Source organism: Nanorana parkeri, unplaced genomic scaffold (genome assembly GCF_000935625.1).
Source record: "Nanorana parkeri isolate BGI_ZX_2015 unplaced genomic scaffold, ASM93562v1 scaffold82, whole genome shotgun sequence".
Classification (NCBI taxonomy): Eukaryota; Metazoa; Chordata; class Amphibia; order Anura; family Dicroglossidae; genus Nanorana; species Nanorana parkeri.
The window spans coordinates 2,045,022-2,058,810 of record NW_017306350.1 but is presented as its reverse complement, the minus strand read 5'-3'; the positions used below and the strand labels follow the sequence as shown (position 1 = coordinate 2,058,810).

Here is a 13,789-nt window from a genome sequence, read left to right as displayed (position 1 = left end):
CCTCTCTGCTATCTTTACCTCTCTGCTATCTATTTAGCAATCTGGTATTTGTATGTAACTGCTTCATTCTTCCATTAATGAAAGAAAGAAGCTTTTACAAAAGCTTAACTATTTAATTAATGAATGCCTCAATACTGAGAATCAGCAGTTACCAGCATTACAGAGCCTTAAATAACTCGGCACGCACAGTGTACGTGGCCAGTCATTTAAGCACTTTGTGGCGGGACATACAGTGTACGTCTCATGTCACAAAGGAGTTATAGTAAAAAAAAAAAAACTGTCAGCACAGTGCAGGAGCATCTTCTTGTGAGATTTGGGATACTTCATGATCTCTCCAGAAGGATGATGACATCACCCATTTCTAGGCTCTACAAGTGGAAGCCAAGGGTATGAAACATACTGTATATTTAACAACCTCTTTTCCTGAAGGTTTTTAGGCAAAGTGAGGGAATTTAAGAATTCAACCATTCTTAACAAGCAGCAAGTGAGTTTTAAAATAAACCCTTCCTGACCTCTGTAGTTACATGCACTGCGGAGCAATTAATCCTCAAAGTTCAGAAGTAAAGCAGAAGCAATTAAGTTGTTGCTACCGAATCTCTCAGCAGCTCAACTCCCTTGCTATCAAAAATGACTCAGCAGCTTTCCAGCCTTCTAATCTTTGATGTAAACAGAGAGCAGGAACTCTGGGGGAGAGTAAATTAAACTATCTGTGAGAAAGACTTGAAACACTTCACTGCTTATGTTGTGAACGGTTCCGTAGTGGGCACTTTTTTTAACTCAGATACTGTAAGCTACAAAGTTAAATAACTAGCACTGTTGTAAACTATATTTTATCAGATAATAAGTTAGTTTAAAAAGGAAGTGACCTGCCATTTCTGGGTTTTACAAAAAATGGAAAAAATATAATGCCTGAAAAACAACATTAAGCATGATTTGGTCCTGCATTCAATTAAGGGACTCTGCCTACAGGGCATATGTATGTTTATACCTTGTTTGTGTGGGCTTTCTCAGGGTGATCTCCTGCCATGAAAAAATATAGTTTTCCATCCACCCAAAATGTAAGGATATTGATGTTTTTATTGCAGCCTTTCTCAACTAGGGTGCCGTGGCCGTGGTGAGAAAAATGGAATGAAGACTGAGGTGACGGGGGCTTCTGATGTAAAGGTGGAACTCTGATATGAGAGGAAGGAACTCTGATATGAAATGGAAAAACCCTTTTTTTTCCTGTGTTATTGCGTGGGGTCCCTTAAAATCAATGACATTTTAGACTGGGGTGCCTCAAGATTTTGCATACTTATAAAGGGTGCTATGACTGAAGAAAGGTTGAGAAACACTAGTTCAGTGGAACATCGTACAGTAACTTTGATTTGGCTTGGCAAAGTTTTGCTTGATAGCAGGCACCACAAGCAGTTTTAACTTATTTCCCCAGGCTACCTGGTCACCCCAGTGTTCCTCTACATTAATCATAGTACTCTTGGGTATGTGGGAACCCACAACTGATTGGCAGGCTTAATCATTCTCATATAAGGGAATCTGGGGATTAAAGGATATGTTTAATATAAATACCTTGTGGAGTTCACTATTAAACAAACTTGTTATGTTGCCTAGTGCAAGCAAAGTACAGCTTTGTTTTTTTTGGGGGGGCAGCATTTAATATATCAGCTATATATGTTAAATGCTGCAGCGAGTGATATACAAATTAATAAAAGAACACATAGGGGTTGATTTACTAACCTTATAAACACACCACGAACATGTATACACCTCTGTAGTGTGTTCCCTCCCAGCATGATCTATGGGTGGAATCTAAACACCTTTGTAATGTGTACACACCCAGCAAGTGTGTTGTGCAAAGCCCTGCATGAATTGCAAGGTGATGTTGTGTAAATTAGCTCTATGTTGTGTTGCTTGCGTTGATGAATGCAGGAATGTAAATGCATGAGCTAACCATTTTTGTCTAAACTGTGAAGCAGCATTATATATGCATCATGTGCATGATTTTTCCATATATGGCATTAGTGGAAATATGCTTTTAGAGACTTTTTGGTTGATAAATACGTTTTGCTGTGTGAAAATTACACGCACGTGGTGCGTGCGTGTGTTTAGGTTAGTAAATCACCCCCATAATGTTAAATACATACATGCTAAATTTGGTACAGCAAAATGAATGTCCTACACCATATTAACCCAAAGGTAATGATCAATAAAATATCTTGCATGCTTAAATCAGCTTTGCATCATTGGATTTCTTTCAGGATGTTTTGGATAAATTACTGTAAATTAAAAACATTAATCCTAGTACTCTACTAAAATACCCTTTAATTATTTGAAAGTGATATTTTTATTTTTATTCTTTACCCTAAATGTTTTTAAAAACTCACTGTTTCTCTTACCGTATTATGTGTTATCAACACCACCGTTGGCACATTAATAAACATTGTCATGACTAATTTGCAAAAAGCAAAGTTTCATTTTAGGTTCATTGGAATTGACTTCCTGCTTTATGTGCAATATAAAGGAATGGTGAATATTGCAGCGGTAGGCAACAATGGCACTCCAGCTGTGGTTAAACTACAAATCCCATCATGGTTCTGGGAGTTATGTCTGTGGCTGTCAGAGTTTTGCAATGCCTCATGGGACTTGTAGTTTTACTACAGCTGGAGTGCCAAGGTTGTCTACCCCTGCTACATTGAGACTGCCATTATTTACCACTAAGACAGTAACCTTGGATAGCAGAATTGCAGTTGATAGGGCTTAGTCAAGAAGTCAAGGAATGTCAAGCCCCAGTAATAAAGTGAAACTAAATCAGAGGAGCAATAAAAAAAAGCATGTGCTGGAAAATAAAAGCAATAGTAGACATCTTACTGTGTGTACTCGAATGTAAGACTTGACTATAAAAGTTGAAACTTGAGTACAGGTTCACTTTAACCTGATATACACTGCAAAACATTAAAAGGTGCCTTTGCTATTCTATTACATACTGTGGATGAGCCCTGTGTCTTATTATAGCTGACACAAGTGTTCATATGACAGGCTTGGGTTCTAACACTCAGCTGGTCCACTCCAGGTAGCAGACTTTAAAGAGACGTATCAAAGACATTGCTGTATGTTCAGTTTCTATTGTAAGTCTCTTTGATGTCCACCAATGGAAGAAAGCAAAGCTTGGCAGCAGCAGCAGCAGAAGAATTTTAGCTGAAGCTGATATTTCATGAATATCACACACATACACTTTAAAATGAAATACAGACAAGCTTTAGATCTGGTAATGGTTGTTGCGTTGTGAATGAGAAATCTCTACAAACTAAAAAGTGTTGCTGGAAAAGAATCCTGACCAATATTACATTGGTCAGGATTCTTTTCCAGCAACACTTTTTAGTTTTAAGGAGTCATTCTTAAAAGATACATTTCATTTGCAAATGGAAAATAAAGCTGTATTTGTTTTTCAAATGTTATCTTAATGTTATTTAAAGTCTTAAAGTACACCTGCCACTTTTTACAAATGTTAAAAAAAAATGCCACAGTAATAAAATAATATAGCAGTAGTTGTACATTGCTTCAAAGTCTTCTTTAACATTCTGTAAATTCCCACAATCCTCCTTTTGCAAATTTTAACACCTTCCTGCTGTACTGAAGCCTGCTTCCCCCCACCGACACCTGTTAAACCCTTCTTTTTAGTAGTCTGTAAGGGAGACATTCTTCCTACTGACCATCAATCTAAAAAGGACCCTTTCTAATGAACACCTATACATGTACATAAAATGGCCCTTCTCCACTGACCACCAGTGACGGGTTATGTCACTGACCACTAGTGATAATGCTAATGAGCGTGTGTTCGAATCATGGGCTGTTCATCAAACTCATCAGAAAATATGCAAATTGAAGACCTTAATCTGAAACTTTCTGAAGTCTATGGGGAGCTGGGTGAATCTTGAAAATCAATTCAGACTTTTTTCAGGGCTAATAGGCAAGTTCTTGTAAAACAAAGGGCATTGAGAGCTGGTCACTGCCATGGGAAACGTGCAACAATGTAAAAAAAAAAAAATACTGCCATTATGAACCTGTAAAATCCATTGCTGCTAAATTACATTTCCCAGCCACTTTGCTTTGTTTAAAAAAACAAAAACGATATGGGTTCCCCCTTTCAATCCATATCAGATCCTGATCCTTGATGGGGATCTGGTATGGATTGTAAGGGGAAACCCCATGCAAGAATAAAAACGGCATGGTTTCCCACTCCAAAATCCCTTCCAGACCTTTAGCCAAGCATGCAGCCTGGCTGGCATGGTAACGGAGGGAGCACTATAAAAGTGCCAGGGCCATATGCCCACATCCAGTCCCCAAGTGAATGTGGGGGTCTGCAAGGGCAGGATTTATCGAAATCTGAAAGCCCCATTTAACATAAGATGGCCTCCAGATAGCCTGTCCACCCCCTAAATAAATGAAGAAAATAAAAATAAACACACAGACACCTTAGAAAAAGTCCTTTATTAGGAATTAATTCATTCAAGACCAAATCTATATATGGTCAGGATTTCAGCCAGCATCCAAAGCCTCTTTGTTTACACTCAGCTGTCAGCTTGGGAAATGTCACTGCGGTGAGTATTGGCAGGAGAGGATTGTGAGTTCGTAGACAGGGGTACTATGCACGCTTAATCATTCACGTGGGGGAGTTGGATATCTAGGGGTCACCTTAAGTTAAAGGGGGCTTCCATATTCTAATTAGAGCCCCCTCCTGCATACCCCAACATCTTCTTGGGAACCAGAAGTGGAGAAGAAGTCCCCCATCAACATGGGCAGCCTCCCTGGCAAGGTACCCTTCCATGTTGATGGCATGTGGCCTGGAATGGTTCAGGAGGGGACTGTGCACCCACTGTCACTGCTTTTCCTGTATAAGGGTCTGATATGTATTTTTTTTTGGGGGGGGGAGACTCCACTTCCCTTGCACTGAATTAATATTAAAAAAAATTGTTATTGGAGTTTCAGTCATTTGTTTAGGTTCTCATTATCATTACTAACCAATAGGGATATTACAACAAGTTTTGAGACAAGAAGGTAGAGTTTCTGGATTTACATATTATGATGATACAGAGTAGATCATTAGCAAGATCTTAAGGGAAACCCAAAGTTACCAACTCTCTCCTTCATTTTAACATCTGTCATCTGCTTAATAGGCCTATGAATGATTTTTTTAAGCTAAAGTTAATTATATGAAAAAAATGAAGCAGGAGTGAAGCAGGAGATTGTTACCTAGAGGTTATGATCCAGATGTTAATAAAAGTAAGTATTTATGTGCCAAGGTGCAATCACAAGAGGTTGTTTGGATAAAGAAGAGAAGAAAGCAACTGGATTGGCTAATTTTCACATCTGATTAATCACTGATGGCAGATAAAATTAGGCAGTGTTAAATCACTAGCACATTCTGCAAAAGGACCCCAAGATAGGTAAGAAGGTTGGCAATGTGCCAAATATGTTTTTTTTTATCGGAACAATAATTTGAGACCGAATTTGGTGAGAAGGGTATATAAAGCAAAGAGGTCGAAATATTGGTTGTTGGAATGTACTTAGCTAAGAATTTCAAATGCAGAAATTGCAATATGTGCTGCCAAATCAGATTGGTGAATATCACTGGAGTGTGTGTGTGGGGGGGCGTTATTACCTGTAGGTCAAAGTTCTTTGAATTTGGAAAATTGGAAAGACTTAGCAGGTCCAATGTGAACAATTATAATTAATTTATAAGAGATTAATTTATACAGAAACCCCATGTCTCATAGATTGTATTTGGGAAATACACAATAGAAGCTCTACTGTAAAAAAACAGGACTTTCATGCTTACCATATGTTCAGTTTCTGGGAGTTCAAGAATGTGAAGTCTGTACATATGCTGCTGAAGGATGGATTGATGTTTAATGTCACATCAGGCAGCTCAGGCCTCAGCTTTAGTCATACTTCTATATCTGCACATTACGAGATGAGTAAGTGTGTCTATCTTATATTATGAAGTTATTCAAAAAGAAGTCATGAATGACATATCCTATTTCTATTCCTAAATCCTAATTTGTATTCTGTCAAGTTCTTTAATTTAGTGTACCCTACATGGTTCAACAGAGATCTTGATACAATTCTTCTTTTTTCATTACAACTGTGCAAGGCAGATCGGTAATACCTGTCTGGAGAGATCTTGGGTTGTGAAATGTTTGTATGTTGTTAAAAACATAAAGTATTAAAGAAAACATAATTAAAAGCAGACACTTGTTTTTTAATATATTCTGTTAGGGCCATAAAGGAAAAAATAAAAAAAAAAAGTGGCCCCATGGGATTGTCGCCCCTATCAACCATGTGTTTTTAAAACTAATTATATTCAAAAGAAGGTCTGTGGTAACTGTTAAGTACATGTCTCTCTGGGACTGCTTTGCTGGTTCTTTCTGCTTTGTCTTTCAGGTTACAAGCTGCCTGCTGTTGCTAGGAAGATTTACCCCAGTTGCTGGGCTGATCTTCAATCAGCTGAGCACAGGACTGGTGACAGATCTTTTGGCGGGAAGACAGCTGACCAATGCGTGTAACCTCTCACCTCTATAGTCCCTCCTGTCAGTGCGCAGAGTCAGCATTTACCTCAGGACTGCTAGCTGGACTCACCTCTGGATTATCTTCAGCCTTCCTTCTGGATCTTTTTAACTGCTCCCCACCCACAATGGATAATTTACTTCAGCATTACTTCAAAGGACTGATTCTCCTGATGGGTGGAGCAGCTCAGACATTTAAGAGCAGGATTTGGGCTGTCCTCTGAAACTAGGGAGGATCTGGGCATTGCAGTGCTGCGTGGTCAAGATTATTGTTTGCGTGCTCATCTCTCTTCAAGGGACTGCCAGGCAAAGGATTGTGAGACCAGGCTGGAAGCTACTGAGTGTTGCATCACCACTGGGACCAGGCTGCCATTAGGACTTGTTGGTGGCCAGAGGTGTAGGACCGCAGACCTGAAGTGACAGAACTCAGGCCGGAGGGGCTACCAGGAAAGGCCAAGGAGGCCATACTCTGCATCAGGCACCCACAGCACCAGTGTTCCTGCCACAGTGAATGGGGTAGGCAGTGCATCTGAAGCTGCTATCCTGGTCCAACAGCATGAGCGATGCAGGAATCGCCTTTCTCCAATGGGACCCTCACTGTCTTCAAAAGGTGTGAGCCATGGTCTAAGGGCTGGGGATGTATCTTGTGTTTCCTGTCTGCTCTGACCCTGTGTGTCCGTATCATCCCCTGCTAAGATGTAGTCTGTCAGTCAGCCTTTAGCCACCCTTCCTTTTTTACTCTCATGGCTCCAGTGGTTCACTTTCATGCTATTAACCTGCCAATACTTATTATTGTGTTTTCATTTGTTGTAGTTGTAGCGGGTGCTGTGATGTAATGGTTAGTTCTCCTGTCCAGTATACAGAAGGTCAGGGGTTGTAACGATTGTTAGGAGAGAATATGTAGTAATTCTCGCCTTGCTTTATCTCAGAAGGGGCATGGCCAGATCTTTAACCACTGGCTGCAGTCCTTCTGCATTTCTGCTAGTGTGTTCTGGTCACCATACGCCTTTCAGTCTGTCCATACAATCTTTGTTCAGTCAACTTTGGATTTGTCAAGATGGTGTAAGGTCTGAGGAAGATTGTGTAATCAGATTGTAATGCGTGTGGTGAGCGTTAGGTAACTGGCTCATGTTAATTGTAGGTCAATTTCAGCACATGGATAATGATGTACATTCATACAAGATTTTGTTTTACTATACTGTTTATGTATAAAGTGGACTTTCACCAGAGGTTGGCAGTGTACCCACACATGAAATGGGGTTCCAAGGTTGTGGTCCTTTAGCTTAGATATATGATCCCTTCTATGGCTTGGCCTCAGTGACCTACATTCTTAATGCTTCTCCATGTAGTTCAGTACAGAGGTTTGTTTTTTCTTTTACCTAGTCACAATGCAGGTGCCATGGCACTTCACAATTTCTACTTTTGGTGTACTGTTTTTAGAAATCTGCTGTGTAAGACTCTGTTGTTCAGTAGAGAGGTTTTTCCAAAAGGCACAGAGTTCAGCGAGCTTTGAAAAATGCTGCCTGATTAACTGTGCACAAACGGACCAATCGATCAGTTTACCTTTATGGCATTTCTGATGGTGTTTTTTTCTTTCCTTTTTGGGAAATAAGACAATGTAGGGGTTGTAAACTGTAAAGTCTGTAGATGAGTTGCATGATGTGGTATTTCTGAATTGTCAGAAGTAATGAATGAAGGGAGAATTGCTTTCTAAAAAAAAAAAAAAAAAAATGCCCAAAAAGGTGAATTCATCATTTGTTATTTCCTTGCTGATAGCCTACTCTAATCTTCCTACAATTCCTGAATGTATCAGGATCAGTTTGTGCTTAGATTGTTTAGTCCATAGACCCAGACACCAGATCTGTTTTTGCCGTAATGCCTTTTACCATATGACCAGGAGCGTTTAACCCCCACAATTACCAGTTTAATGGCTGTTTTTTTATTCAGGTGACCCTTTGAGGGAGTGGTAGTTCCTTATTAATATGATTTTTCGTTTATTGGATCTAAGTTGTTCTAGTGAAATTCAGCACTACAGGAAGAGGCCCTGAGCTGAAAAGGGAAGTTCTCCCCAAGCATGAGAAGATATGAGGATTTAAAAGGAAGAGCAGCAAAGAGAAGGGAAACAACCATGGATTACAGTAAGGCACACATTACAGTATTGGTTTATGTAAAAAAATCTGATGGTTTAAGGTCACTTTAAGCGTATGTTTAGTACACAAGAGGTGGTGTGTTAGAGACTGTACATTGGCATTTTATTATCTAGTTTTCAGCATCAAATGCAACATTTTGAGTCCCTTTGGCTGCTGTGAAACATAATTGACTTGCACCGCAAAATGATTTCCTGAGTGTTACCATTGATTCCACCAACTTCTATTTAATACTTATAAGAAACAGGTCTGATGTTTGTGTCATTCGGTCATTCTTGAGCTTTTGGCATTTGCATTGCACAGTATGGCAATGGGCAAAATATTAACCAATAGGTTGCCACTTCCCATTACAAGCCTTAAATTCCCCTATTTGCATGATTGCCTTGCTAGGAAGTCACAGGGGATCTGCTGTTCTGACATCAATTTATTTCTATACAACATTAGCACTATATGGCAGTAGGAATTTGTTTCAGATGAACAGTTTAATTTGTTTGTGTATGCAGTGCGTTGTCATGGATTTGGTACCTTCTGGGATGGCAAATGGTGTGCCGAGATTTGGCCAGATTATTGAATTGATGCTGGTATCACTAGAAATATTGGAGAGAGAGAGCGAGAGAGAGAGAGAGAGAGAGAGAGAGAGAGAGAGAGAGAAAGAGAGAGGAGAGACTGCATTGCCTTGCCAGGTTTACCAGTGTGTCTGGTCAATGGCCACCTCAGCAGACAGGGTGGGCCTACAATGTCTGGAAGACCTGATTCTTCTGATTGCAGTTACTTCTGCTATGGTAATAACTTTCCTTGCTTAGTCGATCAGTGTTGCTTATGCAACTGAGTATTTCTTCTTTTGAGGACTCTATAGAACTCATTTGGACTTTATATAAAATGTATCAAAACATGAAGCAGTGTTTCAATTCAGCTATTAGATCCCATTTTATATTTTACATGGCATGTGATACCATTACTGCTACATAATCAATCTATTATGCTACATATGAAACAATTTACTCAGTACTGCATTTCTGTAACTTGTATCAAAGTGGTTGTTTTGCACAGCAATTTATCAAAGCTGTTGGCAGTAGATTTTCATTTTGATGATAAACATTGCTTCTGCTTGTAACTCCTATTATGTTACTCTGTTTATGGAAGCACTTTTTGGAGTGGGGTTTCCATGTTGATACTAGACTCCATATTACATTTGTCATGTGAAATCTTTACTCCTGTATATAAATTGTGTTATTCTGCACAAGGAGCACTTTATTCCACACGTTCTCCCTCATTGTTTGCTTTCCAGAATTATTGGCTCTCCTTTATCAGCATATCAGTATTAATCTGTCCACATAAAAGTTTGGATTATTCAGGCCTTACCTTTAATAATATTATTTCACTTTTCATGAATTTGTGCAGCAACTGCAGCTGCTAAGTTGGGAATGCATCAGGCCTGCATACGGTGTCTGGGCAGATGGGTGTCTGCCAGATTTAAGCTGTATATCCATCCTGCTCTTTGCATTATTGCATGTCTCCCTTTTGTTATTGGTTCAAAAAAATAGTATAGTATAACTAGTCAGGCATTTATATGTTTTCTGGGCTCGCAAGTAACCCACAGGATGAATTGGTGCAGGGAATCTTGTTTTCCTCCTGTTGACATTAAAGTTCTGTAGTGATGTATAAGGAGTATGTATTGGGAGAAGCTGGTTATCGAGTATGCTATTTTGTTCTAAGTGTGGGTTGCACTCGAATTCCTTGTCATTCACCTAGAAGGGAATGATTGGGTGGGTTCACGTTCTTTGATCTTCTAGATAATATGAAACTCCTCTGTCTGCAATTAAGTTGCATTTGCCAACAATCTCTGTTATCTTGTCTGAACTGGTGCCAGGGTGGTTGTGTTTTTTTTCTAAGCCTGGGCTTCAGTTGATAGTAAGATATAATGTTTATTGATTTTTGTGTCATTCTATGCTCAGTGTTGGTGGCTTCTCGTTTCGCCATTGTGGACTGGAGGGTTTAAAAGGAGGTCTCTTTAGTAGGGTTTTAGTACCTTTTCTTAGATATCGGTATCACCATTCTGGGTGCTGGTTTGTAAAATATGATTGTCCAGGTCGCAGGGTTGGGTGGGGCCAGGTTGGTCACCTGGCTTTTGGGTAATGTCGCCCACTTTGTGGGAGGACAGTGGTTGGTAAACGGTAATTTGGTTGGTGTACTTTATTGCTGCTTGAGTCCTGATGACTAAGCATAGTAGTCTGTTGGTGGTTACCAGTAGTTCTGTTTGGTAATAAAGGTTAAAGTCTATTTATTGGTTAATATTGATTAAAACCCAATAAAGGGGCCGCGGCCTATAGTTTTCCCACAATCTTCATTGTGTTTTACTTTATTATTTAGGTTTATTGTTATGGTATGATGGGTGTTAATGGGGTGTACAATCCCATGTTAATCACAGAACAACATGTTATTGGATGTAAAAATATCAAGCTGCCTTTTACGTATCTGAAAATCAAATTCTATTGCTGATTTATTTTCCCTTAAAAACTGTAATTCAGAAGTACTACCGTGTACACAGACTGGAAATATAGATGAAGTCCACAATGATGTAAAGCTCAGAGGCGGCTTAAGGTAATCTGTGCTTAGCTTAGAGCTTGCATGAAATGACAGTGCTTGAAAGAAACTCTATTAGCTGCACATTTTTAATACAGATGGATGCAGCTTTATGAACAAAATAAGCTAAAATTCTGTCCCAGCTATAAAAAACATTCCAGTGAAAATGTTTGTGTAGTCTACTGCAACCAGAAAAACTCTACCTGTCATTTCTGATGCACATTGCAAAATGAAAATATGTCTATAATTGATTACAGTCATCTATAAGCCATTTTTCTTTACTACACTTCTAATCATTGAGAATCCAAGTGCAAACTATTAAACATCTTCATGTAGATCCTTGTTATGTGCCCTGAAACTGCTCTATATAACCAATACCACCTTACCCTCTTGTCTTGAATTGTATTGTGATTGTATGTCTTCCTTATATTGTAAAGCGCTGCTTTACAATCGCTTTACAAGGCGCTATATAAATCCTGTATAATAATACCCACAGCGTAGTGGATTATAAAATCACACATTCCAACTGCCTGTCTTGGTTAATTTATGCCAAAATCCTGCCAAAATATTTTAAGTTTTTGGCAGACTGGGGAGTGGTTAGAACTTGTCTCAGACTTTTATTATTGTCTGTGTCCCAATGGGGAGATTTCCTCTCACTTCCTCACACCCCAACATCCCCAAATAGCAACTTCAAACCTCCTGCATCTGACTACTGATCCATCACTACGAGGGGCAACATTATTGACCAACGAATGAATGAAGTAAATACAAGTTGCAATTTGCATATTTGAAATTTAGTGCTCCAGGGAAGTGTGAACATGCAAGCAGGCTCCTTAAACCCTATTGCTGTCAGAGCTGTTTTTGCGGGTTTTTTCACATGCATGTTAAAATGTACATTTTAGACCTGAAGATTGCTTAAAATCCCAAAATACTACGATTATTAAAAACCCAGAATTATATATTTCCTGAAAGCAGAGACACTGTAGAATAAAATGGTGGCAGTTGCAGTTTGTTATGCCGCAAGTGTTTTTCAAACCCAGATTTTCAGTAAAAAGTACAATCGAGTTAATTTTAGCGCACAAAAACAAAATACAATGCCCTTTTTTGTTGGTAAAACATTAAAGATACGGTGGTGCAGAGTAAATAGATACCAAACACGTCAAGCTTAAAAATTGCATGTGCCAGTGAAAAGGCGAAAAACTCCAGTACCCAAAATTGTTTATAGGCTATGCGTTGTTTGTGATGACAGGTCCTCTTTAGGGAAACATTAGGGGTTTATTCGATCCATAATATCACATTTGCACTTCAGTGAAGCTAATCAGGCTAAGATTGTGCTTGATCAGCTTCTTACCCAACCTCTGTGGCCACAGAATGACAGCTCAGAAACTGGATATGATGAAATTATTGTCGCTTCCGGGTTCATTCTGCAGGGAGTAGATCAGCAAATTGATTTATTCGCTGGTCCCCCTGCCCTCTCTCAGCCAATGCCTGCCACATCAAAGACAGTTGGCTTTACATATGTAAACAGACACATATAAACAGAGTCTGCTTACAGGACCCGCTTCCTCTGACAAACGGCATTTGTTGGCGGCAGCAAAGAGGTTATAAGGTCTTTGGTTTTACCATGTGGACTGTGAATAAATCTAGGCTTTGCACAGACTAATTTAAGCCAGTGGATTAAATTATGGATTTTCTTATTACAGAATTCTATATTTACAGTAATGCAAAAAAGTAAGTACACCACAAAAAATGGTTTACTTTTCCAATATATTTGAACAGGCAAACATTAGATCTTGAATTAATAGTGCCTGCAAATGAACTTGATCTACTTGACACATTAAACTGACGTGGTGTATTCATTTTTATGTTCTAAATAATGAAAATACACATTTGTTATAGGGAAAAAGTAAGCGCACAGCTACATTAATCACCAATTCAATACCATAAATTAGGATCAAGCGTTCAAGATTAAGTGATTCAAGATTCAAGATTAAGTGCCAATAGTTAGAACCTCCTTTGGGAGTCTGCTCTTATTTAAACCTCCGATTTTCAGTGCCTGGTGCTTTCTTTGCTATTGATATACTGTATGTGGTGTCACCATGCCAAGATCAATAGAGCCTTTGAGTCTGGCAATGGATTTACAAATCATATGAAATCAATCATTTCTCTGTCAGGAAAATAATCTACAAGAGGTGTGGAATTCAAACAGCTGCTTCATCACAGAATATTCAGGTAACTCTTGCAACACTTGGGGTTAAAATGCATACAATTACACTCACAAATTCAACCTGCATGAGAGGTGTGTTAAAAAAACATCTTTGTTGTTCAAAAAAAAACATTAGAGCAAGATTATGTTTGCCATTAAACATATAGGCAAAGATCAGGCCTCATGGAGCAATGTATTGAAGACAGATCAATCAAAGAACATCATATTACTTGTGGATCATGGTGGTAGGGGTTGGGGGGGGGGGGGTTGTTTACGGGAAGGTTATTTTCCTG

General features: G+C 39.0%; 1 protein-coding gene across 2 annotated transcripts in view; it reads right to left on the bottom strand.

Moving 5' to 3' along the window:
* Window positions 1-13,789, bottom strand: part of APBA2 (amyloid beta precursor protein binding family A member 2) — a 136,902-nt gene that overhangs the window by 42,547 nt on the left and 80,566 nt on the right. The window lies entirely within an intron of this gene.